This window comes from Phocoena sinus, chromosome 7 (assembly GCF_008692025.1).
Source record: "Phocoena sinus isolate mPhoSin1 chromosome 7, mPhoSin1.pri, whole genome shotgun sequence".
Classification (NCBI taxonomy): domain Eukaryota; kingdom Metazoa; phylum Chordata; class Mammalia; order Artiodactyla; family Phocoenidae; genus Phocoena; species Phocoena sinus.
This window is the reverse complement of record NC_045769.1, coordinates 88,724,178-88,737,344: the sequence shown is the minus strand read 5'-3', so window position 1 is coordinate 88,737,344 and position 13,167 is coordinate 88,724,178.

The window sequence follows — 13,167 nt, the reverse complement described above, 5'->3', positions numbered from 1 at the left end:
ATAATCAGAGGAATCATATTTTAATGAAATATTTTAAAAAGTTAATTTGAAAGTCTATAATTAAGAAAATATAAAAATTGTAAATAAAAATAGAACTAGCATTACTGAATTTTCCTTTTGCTTTAGGCTCTAGTATGACTGATAATGGTACTGGTTCTTTGCCATAGTTTCCTCCACAGTTTAGGTAAGAATGACCTAAAATAAATTGTTTTAGGTACAGTTTTAAACATAAAACCAGTTTCATGGAAAATAGCATAAAATTGTGTTGGATTCCTCATTGGTGATCTTATTTATTTTTATTATTATAATATATGGGAAGAATGCAAAACAACAATAAAACTCTCTGAAAGTTTTGGGGAAAAATTGACAAATCAACCATGTCCACTGATTTTTAGAAAGTTTCCTTCACTTTCAAAGACTTCTTTCTCAAAGATATTTGTATGTTTTCAAACCAATATGCATTAGGGAAATATATTTATATTGGGGGGATAAAAATCTACTTATTATCTAGAATCCATCTTTTGTGGCACAAATTATTACAACCGCTTAAGCGGTTTTGACAGAACATTTAGGCTGTTTGGTAGATAACTAGAGTACATGGAAAATTCCTTCAGCAACATTTGGTAGGTCCCTGGTGGCTTTAAGGAAAAAAAATCTAGAACTTATCAAGGCAGTCATTTGCAATTTGCCTACTAGAAAAATCTGTTTTGTGCAGATTGTGTATTTATTTGAGCAGTATAACAGATGTAGAGTATATTTTGCCTTGCACTATTTTTCTCTATGTTTAATTGTAACTTACAGCCAGAAAGAAGATGTAAAATACAATCAAGAAGGAGAGAAAAACACATTCAGAAAAGCAATTTTGATCATAAGCATGTGGTATCTATAGAAACTGTTATGTTGGAAGAGGGTTTGCCATTTCAGTGATCAAGTTAATGAAGGTATCATTTGATCTCTATTTTAACACAGCAATTTCAGTACATATTACACTCTATGCAGCTTAGCTGCTATACTGCTAATGTAGCTTTTCAGACTATTGGAAACAGAAATTCTTTTATTTCATAGGAAACAAAAGGAATTCTTAATATTTGAAATAAACTCTTTTTTTTTTAAATTTAGAAACAAGCTACAGTGTTGTGGAGAGAAATTTTGACGAACAGATTCCTCAGTGAGAGGTGTGTGTTCTACCTCTCCCAGGAAAGGCGAGCATAATCCATAAGTCTACCAGACCTGGCTATAATCTGGAGCAATATACAGGTATTAAGTTATTTAGAGGAAAGGTTCTTCAGTTCCTGAAAGCTGAGCACCATATGGAATATTACAGTATTTCTTAAACAATCATAAAAAACTACAGGGGAAGAAAAGAAAGAAAAAAAACTACATGGTTCAACTCCAAGTTGTTTTCTAACTGTTATTCATAAACTTCCGTATACCATGAGAACAATTTTCTGGGACTATGGATTAACTAACCCTTTCTTCAATTTGTATGCAAAATTTCCAGAATCTATTATGCATGATCGTCACTGCTATTTAGAGAAGAAGGATTTCCTATGCCACAGCTCTATGTTTTCTAGGTAGTGGTACTTGAAGGCCTGAGCCCTGATCTACTACCCATCTTCCCATCCCACCCTGACTATAATCGGCTAGGTAAAAAGATGATGCTTATTGCGTTATTTTATCCTCCCCTTTGGTTTTCCTCAGACCAAACACAAAGAATGATTTTTCTAGAATGCTAAATGTGTTTGTGCCTTCAAATTAAACTCCATTTATATCAATCGCCTTTACCATTTTCTAGGAAACATTTTGGGGTGAGCTGTAGCTCGACCTGCCATTTCAATATAATTGTGCTATCTATCTAATAAGTTAACTATGGTTATCACTGGCCGAAAAAGGAAAAGGATATATTTTCAAGAATACTGAAGGAATACAGTCGGCTTTCTGTAGCCTTGGCTTCTGCATACTTGGATTCAACCAACAACAGATGGAGAAAAATATTCAAAAAAATAAATTCCAGAAGTTCCCAAAAGCAAAACTTGAATTTGCCACACCAAGTATTTACATAGCATTTACATTGTATTAGATATTATGAGTAATCTAGAGATGATGTAAAATATATGGGAAAATATGCAATAGGTTATATGCAAATACTACACCATTTTATGCAAGGGACTTGAGCATCTTAGAATTTTGGCATCAGTGGGGTGTTGTAACTAATCCTCCACAGATACTGAGGGACCAACATACTGAGAAGTATATTTTCCCACCCCATTTCAAAGGGCCACTATAATCTTTTAGAGAGATTTGCATTGTTATATATATTTTTCCTCTAGTTGGCACCTCCCCAAAAGAAGGCATATTCAGCAAGTCATCAAGCTAAAGCATTTACATGAGCACACTGCATGACCTAACTTCAGTAACCCAGGCTACATGTGAATGAGAAACAGAAAAACAAAATAATATGTTTCAAGTTTAAAAGATCCCTTGGGCAATATGTCCCAAGTCAGATTTTCAATCCTCCTGGTGCTATTTCTGTTCCTGCTGTGATCATTTGGTTTTTCCTCTCCCCTTCTCTGTAACATTCAGCTGCTATCTCTTGATTTCCTCTGTTACATCTTCATATGATGGCACATCTAATGTTCTAGTTGTACAAGATAAAACAGAGCTTCTCACTCCTCAGCAAACTCTATGAACTTTTTATTTAACCCCAAGTTGTCTTTAGGAAACTTTATTTAAGATAGCTACCACAAACAAAGGGTACACATTGTCTGGTGGTCTGATTTATTGTTCTGACTATATAATATATCCCTACTGTGCAAAGAAAAAAACTGTTCTCCACTCTTTTCAAAAGAAAATTTCTGGGCACTCTGAATGGCAGACACTGAAATATTTCTAGTCATTATGGACTGAAATTGTAACAATAACAAGAAGAAATAATGAGGACTGAAAATTTAATATATAGAGAAGTATACTTATTGATCTAACCATTTACTGTGCCAGGCACTGCGCTAGGCTATGAAATATAAATTTAATTAAGTCACCCTCAAGGAACTCAGATTTTTTAGGGAAAAGACACATACAAAAAGCATGTATTGGTTAGGGTCCTGCTGGAAATAAATGCCACAATCAAAAAAGCAAATGATGAAAGTTTAATGAAGGGACTACTTAAATGGGAACGAACAGAAGAGAGAATAGGCGAGTGCAGCCAATAAAAAGGAAGCAGCTAACACCGTGTACTGGATGGACTGAATAGAGAGTCAACTTGGAGGGGCAAAATGAAAATACCCACGACATCAGAAAATTATATGGTAAGTAAAATAAGAGAAGTCCTAGGGAATCTTGGAGTCACACAGGATTGGTGGTGGGGGACTGAGGAGGGGACAGAAACAGATGGGAACAATATCACTGTATGATGGTCCCTACTATCATCCATAATACTTTGTAATAACTTCGCTTTTGTTCAGGAATGAGGTGGTAATACTGCTCAAGACTGTGAGTTGTTTTATGTTAGAACAATAGAACAAATAGTATTTGTACTTTTTAGAATATACAGGGTAGTTATTTATAGGTTAGATTTTTTTCCTTTGTAATAAACATACCCCAAAGAGTAGATGGAATAGCTTCTCACACAGCTTCCAACTACTAGAGCCCCTGTTGTTCCCTTCTCTGAGCAACCCTCTTCTTTTGCCACCCTGAGGGGAATACTTCTTTGGACAATGTTAAGTGATAGCATGGGGAGTGATTTTAGTTTTAGTTAAATAGTAGTTCACCTCTTTCGTTCTCTGATTCTAAAGGCATTACTTAAATAACCTGTTATGGACTGAATGTTCGTGTCCTCCTCAAATGTATAGGTTGAAGTCCTAACTCCAAATGTGACTGTATTTGCAGATGGAGCCTTTAAGGAAGTATGAAAGTTCAAGGAGGTCATAAGGGTAGGGCCCTCATTTGGTAGCATTAGTGTATTTTTAAGAAGAGGCACTAGGGAGCTTTACCTTTCTCTCCCTCTCCCTCCACCCCCTTCTCTTTCTCTCTTCACCATGTGAGCACACAGTGAGACAACAGCACCTGCAAACTGAAAAGAGAGCTCTAACCAGGAATCAAATCAGCCAGTACTTTGATCTTGGACTTTCCAGCCTCCAGAACTGTGAGAAAATAAATTTATGGAGTTTAAGTCACATAGTCTGTGGTATTTTGTTATGGCAGCCTAACCTAATATAGAACCAAAAAACTCCTTTAATATATTGTCTTACATTCTCGATTATCTTACTAAAAAGGAAAAGATAAGGAAAAAAAAAAGAACCAAAACATAAACCCTTAACTAGAATTTGGATAAAAGTCAAATGTGCTCTGATTAGGGGAAGCTTCCTGGAGCAGGTGATACCCTGAATTTCAAAGAATGAAAAAGAGTTTAGTTAAGCCAAGATAAAAAGGAAAATCATTTCATGAACAAGGGTCACATGAAGAAGACATAGAGGTGAAAACCATGTAATGGCTCATAGAAAACAAGAAGTTGATGAAGGAAAAGGTTTGAAACAAAGATGGATGGGAGATGAGATCATTTGGGGGCAGATCAAGTGGCTAAAGATTCTCTGAAAAATTGTCATATACATAACCAAGGAAAATCCTCCTTTGAAATATCTGGACCTGTGGGAGTGTTTGCTCTTTGTGTGTGCTCTGATCACAGTTGTTTATTTGGAACCAAGAGGGCTCATTAGGAAATACTATCATATAGTTTCTGTTATTAAAGGGTTATCCTGGGTTGACCTTTGTCACAATTTTTCTGTTCATTTTATAAAACAGAAAAGCCTTGGCACACAAGAAGGTAAGGTTCAGATTTTTCCTGTGTAGTTATTTCAGGAGACATCAAAAACTCTCTGCAGATTAAAACATGGTATATAGAGAAGGGATATATAGGGAGGAGGTATACAGCAGTAGAAAATAAAACTTAATTTAGTCTTAGGCTGGAAAGTTAGCCAAAACTCTGATCTTGGTTTTTATTTTTAAAAAACAGTCCAGGATGATAATTTCCAATGACTGAATTATTTTAACAAATGAAAACAATCCAAAATGTTGTGTTAGGTAATGAACAAACAAAAGTGCCACATACAAGGATGTTTATCTAGAGGTGTGGTTCCTCCTTCAAGAAATTTGTGTGCTTACCTTCCTGGTTAGAAAAAATTTAAATATTTAGTAACGTTTTATTTATACTAATAAACAGATATTTTCACATTTAAAGATCTCTGGATTCAAAAGTATTCTTAAAATTGATGATGGCTGACCAGGAAACAGTCACAGTGTAGTTGTCATTGCCTCAGCAAGCCTGAAATGAACCATAGCTGTTCATATTGTCCTCACATCAATTGGATTATGTGCATTATTTGTACTGAATGTGTTGTGCTTAATTGCTCCTTAAAATATCCTTAAAAATATGACACTGTGATTCAGCATGGAAACAAAAATGGGTGTGAGCAGAATAGTATGGCAACAGAGCAGGCTAATATATGACTAAAAAAGAACTCCATGGCAAGACAGAAGAAAAGTTCATTAGCAATAGTTGTAGAAAACAAGTTTCGAGTGATTTTTTAAAAAAAGCATTGTATTACATGTGAATTAGCTATATTTCTTCTTTCTCGATGTTACTTAAAATAGTGGTGTGTCTTACAGTTGATGATGTCTTAGATGCACTGAAGTACAAGAGAGAGATTTATTTTTTTCCTAAACTGCGTTAATACAAAAAATACTGCCAGCTTTACAATGTCTGGGGCCATGTTTGAAAATTTTAAAATGGATCTTACCCTATGCAGTTGGTCTTAAGAAATAACAGAAAAATATCCAAACCTATTTTTACATTGTAATACAATTCTGGAGCTGCCAAAATAAACATGAATTTAGCAATGATTTTAAAATCAGAGGACTAGTTAAATGGTCTGGTTATGCCATAGAGATGAGCAATGCTTAGAGAAAATAAAATAGTGAAAATTAAGAAACAGTACAAAGAATGAAATTACACTTTAACACATGAATCAACTGATCCTTTTCTTGGTAGACTGATCACCTATACTTGCATTGATTTATGATCATATCTCAGCAATGTGGAATCATAGGATCTAGCCTGAGTAGGTAAATGTCACATGGTTTTTCACTATCTCTACTTTCTCTCATTACAAATCTTAGTTAAAACAGGTATATACACTACCAAATGTAAAATAGATAGCTAGTGGGGAGCAGCCGCATAGCACAGGGAGATCAGCTCAGTGCTTTGTGACCACCTAGAGGGGTGGGATAGGGAGGGTGGGAGGGAGACGCAAGAGGGAGGAGATATGGTTATATATATATATGTATAGCTGATTCACTTTGTTATAAAGCAGAAACTAACACACCATTGTGAAGCAATTGTACTCCAATAAAGATGTTTAAAAAAAAAAAAACAGGTAGAAGAGAGAGTCTGTTACCAATATATAAAAGTGAATACTGGGTCTTCCCACAAATATCAGCTATAAATTCTGGATCGATCCTTATGAAAATAAGAGTTATATACTCTGAACAAAATATATTAAACAAGTACCTAAGGGCTCTGGAATTTTTTTAAATAAAGGTAGTCAAATATTGAAAGTAAGTCAAAATTTGGAGTAACAAAAATATTGAAGTGAATTCCCCAGTTTTATTTTTGTTTCCCTGAGGGTGGTCATAGATATGGCTGTGATGGCAGTGTAGGAGGGGCACAGTTCTGGAAAAAGAGTCTAAATCTATCTTGCTTGAGAAATCAAGGAAAGGAAGTCAGGGCAATAACAGCTCGCTGGTGATTGAGAGGAAAACCCTAAAAGGAGAGACCCCAAAAAGAGGAAAATGTCCACGTATAGACTCAGTCCAGATTTATAGCTGATGCCAACTCTGCACGGGGAAAACTGAAAGCAGCTTTCAGCTAAGGCTGAAAGCACTGAACTGAAATCTGAACTGCTGTAGGTCACTGTATGTCATTTTAAAGTTTGAGTCTAAGCAATTTAATTGCCCAATAAAACAAAAACACACATACTTTGAGGCGCAACACTGAGAATTCATGGTCGACATAACATAATATATAAAATGTTCAGGATAAAATTGGCATCCTTAACATATGGGAAGCAAGATCATATTGCTCAGTTTTAAGAATAGGCAATAAAGTGGCACCAGTCTTGAGATGACCTAGATATGGAATTATCAGAGGATGGTATAAATATGTTTAGAGGTCAGGTAAAGTAAAATATGCTCATTAAAAAATAGATAGGAATATTAGAAGAGAAGCAGAAAATATCAAAAACAACCCAATGCAATATCTAAAGTAAATTTTGGAACTGAAAAATACAGCATTTAAAATAAGAAATCGACTAGTTTTACTTATTAGCGAAAGGTATACAATAGAAGAAAAAGTAAAATTGAAGGCAGATATATATAAATCAGCCACTTGGAAGAAGAGATAAAAGACTGGAAGATGTACAAAGCTTCAAAGACCTGAAGGTTAATATAAAAAGTTCTCCTCTCTTGAAAGGAGAAGAGAGAGAGACTAGAGATGACAAGACATTTGAAGAAACAGAGGCAGGAAACTATCCACAGGTGATGAAACACCTAAATTCAGACTTAAGAAACTTATTAAAACCCAAATAAGATAAATTTGAAAAAATTCACACCTAGGTACATAAAGTCAAATGCTGAAAACTAAGATGAAGAGAAAAATTTTGTGAAACATAAAAATGCCCAGAGAAAAAATTACATATTAAATATAGGGAAAATACAATCGAAACTGTTCCAGACTTCTAAACAAAAACATGAAGAATAGAAGACAATAGAAAGCCTTTTAAAGGACTGAAAGGAAAACAAAACAAACAAAAAAAGAAAAACAAAGGTCATCAAATAATTCTATGTTCAGTGAAAATATCCCCCAAGAATAAAGGCTTGGAGGCATTTTTCATATAAACGAAAAACTAAGGGAATTTGCCACCACCAGACCCATACAGAAATACAGGCTAAAATAAATTCTTTCGGTTGAAGGAAAATTATAGCAGAGGACACATTAAAGAGTGAATGAAGAACATTAGAAATGGTAAACATGTGGGTAAGTAAAGCTATATTTGCTCCTAGTTTATTTAAACACATATATTTGAATAAAAAAGTTTTAACCTACCGTTTGGAGTTGATCATGTATGAAGGTATACTACGTATGCAAACAGCAAGATAAAGAGAGGCAAGGGAGTGTTAAATGGGCCTAGGTTGAAATGATTCTACATTTAAGTGATAAACCATTATCCTAAGTAGGCTGTGAAAAAAAATAAAGATGGGTATCGTTATTTTTATAATAATCAATAAAAAATGTCAAGAGGAATAGCTAAGCTGCCCAAAAAATTAAAAAGGAATAATTCAGAAGAAGATGAAGGAGGAAACAGAAGAAGAAAAATCAAAGAAACCAAACAGAAAAAAAATAATAAATTTCTAGGCTTAAATTGAACAAACAATAATTCTGTTAAATGATAATGAGCTAAACACTCCAGTTGAAAGTCAGAGATTATGAGAAAGGAATAAATACACAACCTACCTATCTGTTGTCTACAAGAAACACATTTTAAATATAGTTAAACAGATAGGTTCAAAGTGCAAATAGTAAGCATAAGAAGGCAGGAATGAACTATAATAATATAAGATAAAATATACTTAAGATAAAAAGTATTACCAAAGATAAAGAGGCACATTCCAGAATCACAAATGTTTATATTTCCTATAAAATAGCCTCAAAATCCATTAATCAAGTTTGACAAAATTAAAGGGAGAAATAAAGAACTACTAAATCACAGGAGATTTTGATGCCCGTCTCTCAGCAATTGATAGAACAATTAGTCAAAAAATATATTTAAAAAGATGTAAAGCATTGGAACACCATTCTTAATAAAGACTTGACCTAACATATTTATAAAATATCATATGCAAAACTATAGATACACATTTCTTTTCAAGTACACAAATATGCTCACCAAGATAGATCACATGCTCTTCTATACAAGTTTCAATTAATTTTAAATGACTGAAATCTTACAAAGTATGTTGTCAGATCACATGGAATTATATTAGGAATAAATAACAATAAGATATTTAGGAAACCATGAAATATTTGGAAATTAAACCATACAATTCTAAATAATCTATTGGTCATATATCAGACACGAAAGTAGAAAATATTTCAAAATCTATGATAATTTTATTACACAATACAGGTGACCCTCAAACAACTCAGGGGGTTAGGGGTACCAACCCTCCATGTAGTTGAAATTCTACATAGAATTTAGAGCCAGTCCTTCCTATACTCAGTTCCTCCCTATCCATGGTTCCCAATCTGCAGATTCAACCAACCTCTGCTCATGTAGTACAGTAGTATTTACAATTGAAAAAAGTTTGTAAGTAGAACTGCACAGTTCAAACCTGTGTTGTTCAACGGTTAACTGTACATCAGAGTTTGTAGGATACAGATAAAATAGTGCTTAAAAGGAATATTTTAGCTTTAAATTTGTTTTTTTTTTTAAGAAAAAATGTCTAAAAACAGCCACCTAATATTTTACCTCAAGAATCTAGAAAAAGAAGAGCAAAGTAAGTTGTAAGTCAGTCCAAGGCAAGTAGAAGGAAAGAAATAATAAAAATAAGAGTAGAAATAAGTCAGTTAGAAGACAAACAATAAACAAAATTAACTGGTTAAAAGCTGGTTCTTTGAAAACAGTCAATATATTAGATAAACAACTAGCTGGACCAATCAATGAAAATCAGAGAACACAAATCACCAACCAACATCAGGAATGAAAGAAAGATTGTCACTAAAGGTCCTATAGACCACTAAAGATCCTAAAGGGTCATAAAAGAATATTATGAACAACTTTATACCAACAAAGTAGCAATTCATATGACATGGACAATTCCTTCAAAGACACAGGCTCGAGCTAACAGGAATCACTAAAGTAGTAATAAATACCCTGTATTTATAAATACCTCTGTGTCTACTAGTGAAATTTAGTTCAAAGCTAAAAACCTTCCCACAAAACAAACAGAAACAAACAAACAAAAAAAACCCTCTAAACTCAGATGATTTCACTGGCAAATTGTATAAAATACTTAAGGAAGAAATAATACTATACAAACAAAAAAGTGTTTTACACAAACTCTTCCAGAGAATAAAAAGGCAGAGGAATATTTTCCAATGAGTTTTATAAGAACAACATTACCAAAAGCAAAGAACTTACAATTAAATAAATCTGTAGATCACCAATATCCTTTATAAACATAGACACAAGTATCCATAATAAAGTATTAGCAAATCAAATACACAAGTATATATGTATATTTGAAAAAGATAATGACCAAGTGGGATCTATCCCAGAAATGAAAATATTAGGCCAATTTGAAAATCAATCTAATTTATCATAATAATAGAATAAAAGATAAAAGTCTTCTAATCAATTTAACAGATGCAGTAAAAACCTTTTTAAAAAAAGAATTAAAATATCTCTCAGAAAAGTAGTAATTAATTAACTTACTACTTTGATAAAAAAGAATTTTTTAAAAATACGCAGGCACAGAAACACAGTCATAGAGTTACTATAGTAATGCCATTTTGAACTCAAATACTAACGATAGAGATAGAACATTTGAAATACACTCACCTTGTCTCATAGCTTTCCTTTGTGTACTATGTTATGTTAGTCTACTCAGAAGCTAACAATTCAACTAACAAATACTTATACCTCTGTGTACCCACACTCTACTTCCTTTTCCTCACCTGTAAAGAGATAATAAAAATAAATTTAAAAAACAACACTTATCTCATGGAGTTTTTGTAGGATGAAATGAGTTAATTTATGTGAGGGGCTTAGAATAGTACCTGACACATAGTGTTTTGTGTGTTATTTATTATTAAAAATATAATATCTTATGAAACTGCTAATTATTTTTGTATCACAGAATATGGATAAGAATCCCACATATTATGTTTTAGTAAGATTGTTGACATTTTACTATCTCCAAACCGTTGTTATTTTGTGGGGATTTTTCTTCACTCATATTGGTTTCATTTAAAATGATGACTTTTATTTATTGTAATATGGGGATCTCCTGAATAAAACTTCAGTGTCACCACTTCCCATATTCATAATATTTACATTTAGTTGGTTATAATTTGAGCTGTAACAAACATTCTGTGGAGCCCAATATCATAGTAGTCATATTTTTAACAATGGCTGACAGAGAAGATTTCATAATGGCAACAGACCAATGTTGAATACAAAAACATATTAATGAATTTTCATTTTATTCATCAAAACATGAATTTTTAGATAACAGTAGGGTATTGATCAGTTATAAGAAGTGCTTACTCACCTCATACAACAAGTATGTGATGTAAGGATTGTTTTCTGCATTTTGTAGATGAAAAGATATAAGGTAGGGAAACTTGAATAATGCATCTGGGGCCTAATGAGTTTGAGAGGAAATGGATTCAAACTCAGATCTGCTTGATTCCAAGTACATTAATATGTTGTGTCTCATAGTAATGTGTCAGACATATTACTTAGAAACACTGTGACCAAAACGCGTTGCCTGTGCAGGACCCCTGCAATAATGGCATTCCCCAGGTGCCTGAGTCACGTAGTCTGAGAACTGGTGTTTTACACCACTGAGCACTGCATGCTTTATCCGACCATACATTATCCATCACAGCTCCATAATAACACACATGGCTCTCATTTTACTGGCTTCCTGCACATTGGTAAAAGTGATCCCTGAAAGCCTGTTTACCTCTTATTCATTTGAGAAAACCAGAATATTTCCCCCTTCTGAGCTATGCTTACTATTTTCTGTTTCCTCACAACAGTTTTCATAACATATATTATAATGCCCCAGTTCATTAAGTCTATTGCTTGGAAACTAACTGCATCCTAGCAGCAGGTGCATACCTCACCATTGATTATTTCCCTCCCTCTACTTCTCTGTGATTTATTCCAGTCATGCTTGTCTTTAACTAAGATTTTTAAAAATTATTTTAAAAAATTTCTCCTCTCTAGACACACCCTGACAATCAGAGATGCACATTTACTCCCTCTAGCTGACAGAATGCAGTACATGCTTGAAACATGCGACCTTTTTTTTTCTTTTCAAATTAGAAGTACATTATTTTACTTATAAAAGCAATTCAAGCAACTAATAGAAAAAAATTTAAACTAGAAAACATAATCCCCTCCACTTCTTACTCTCACTCCACAATAAGTGCCCATTTAAAATTGGAGAAATATGACTAAATTTCTATCTCAGAGTTTATATTTATTTCACTAACACACACCATGAATGAGAGTGCCAGATTCTACACATACTTGATTGTATTTGTCAGGGTTCAAACAGGAAAATCAAAAACTCTAAATTTGAAACAGGAAATTTGTGACAGATAACGGAAGAATTCAGAAACCAAATGGGATGGTTAGGTATTCTTGAGATTAGTAACAGCAAAAGGCATTGCTATCATTCCCCAGATGGGACTGATAGCATACCAAGTGTGGAGTGGTGGGAGGAATACATTCAGAATGATGGCCTTGGTGGGAGGAATGTTTCTTTAATGTCACCGACATTGTTTAGAATTGCTAGCACATGGTTATATAAAAAACAGACTTTTAGTTGGTTTCAATCTGGCTTTTAAATTTTCTTCACACAATGTACCCCCTGATTTTCTGCAACCAGTTGTACTGTTGCTGCCATGTTGTCCATTGGGTATGACATGGTGGAGACATGATGGATGCAAGAGATGTTACCAGAATTAGGAAGCTGGAATTATCACCTGGAATTATGTAGAGATAAGGAGGCAGTGTCACTCAGTGAAGTTACTGCCGTAAGGAGAGACAGGGGGAAGAAATAACCTGAGTCTCCTACCCATTCATTCCTTTGACAAATTCATCTGGAAGGCAACTGACATGGGTATCTTAGAGTCAGTACCCTTACAATGAAGAATGAAGAGAAGAAAGAAAAGGAATGGATTTAAGAGCAAATAGGCAAAAAACTAGCACACTTCAGATACGAGATATTACCCAGCCACTCCAGCACGGAAGTAAATATTGTTTTCCTTTGATTTGTAGCTCGTTCAAACAATTTAATGTTCATTGGTCGTTTGTTGTTTTT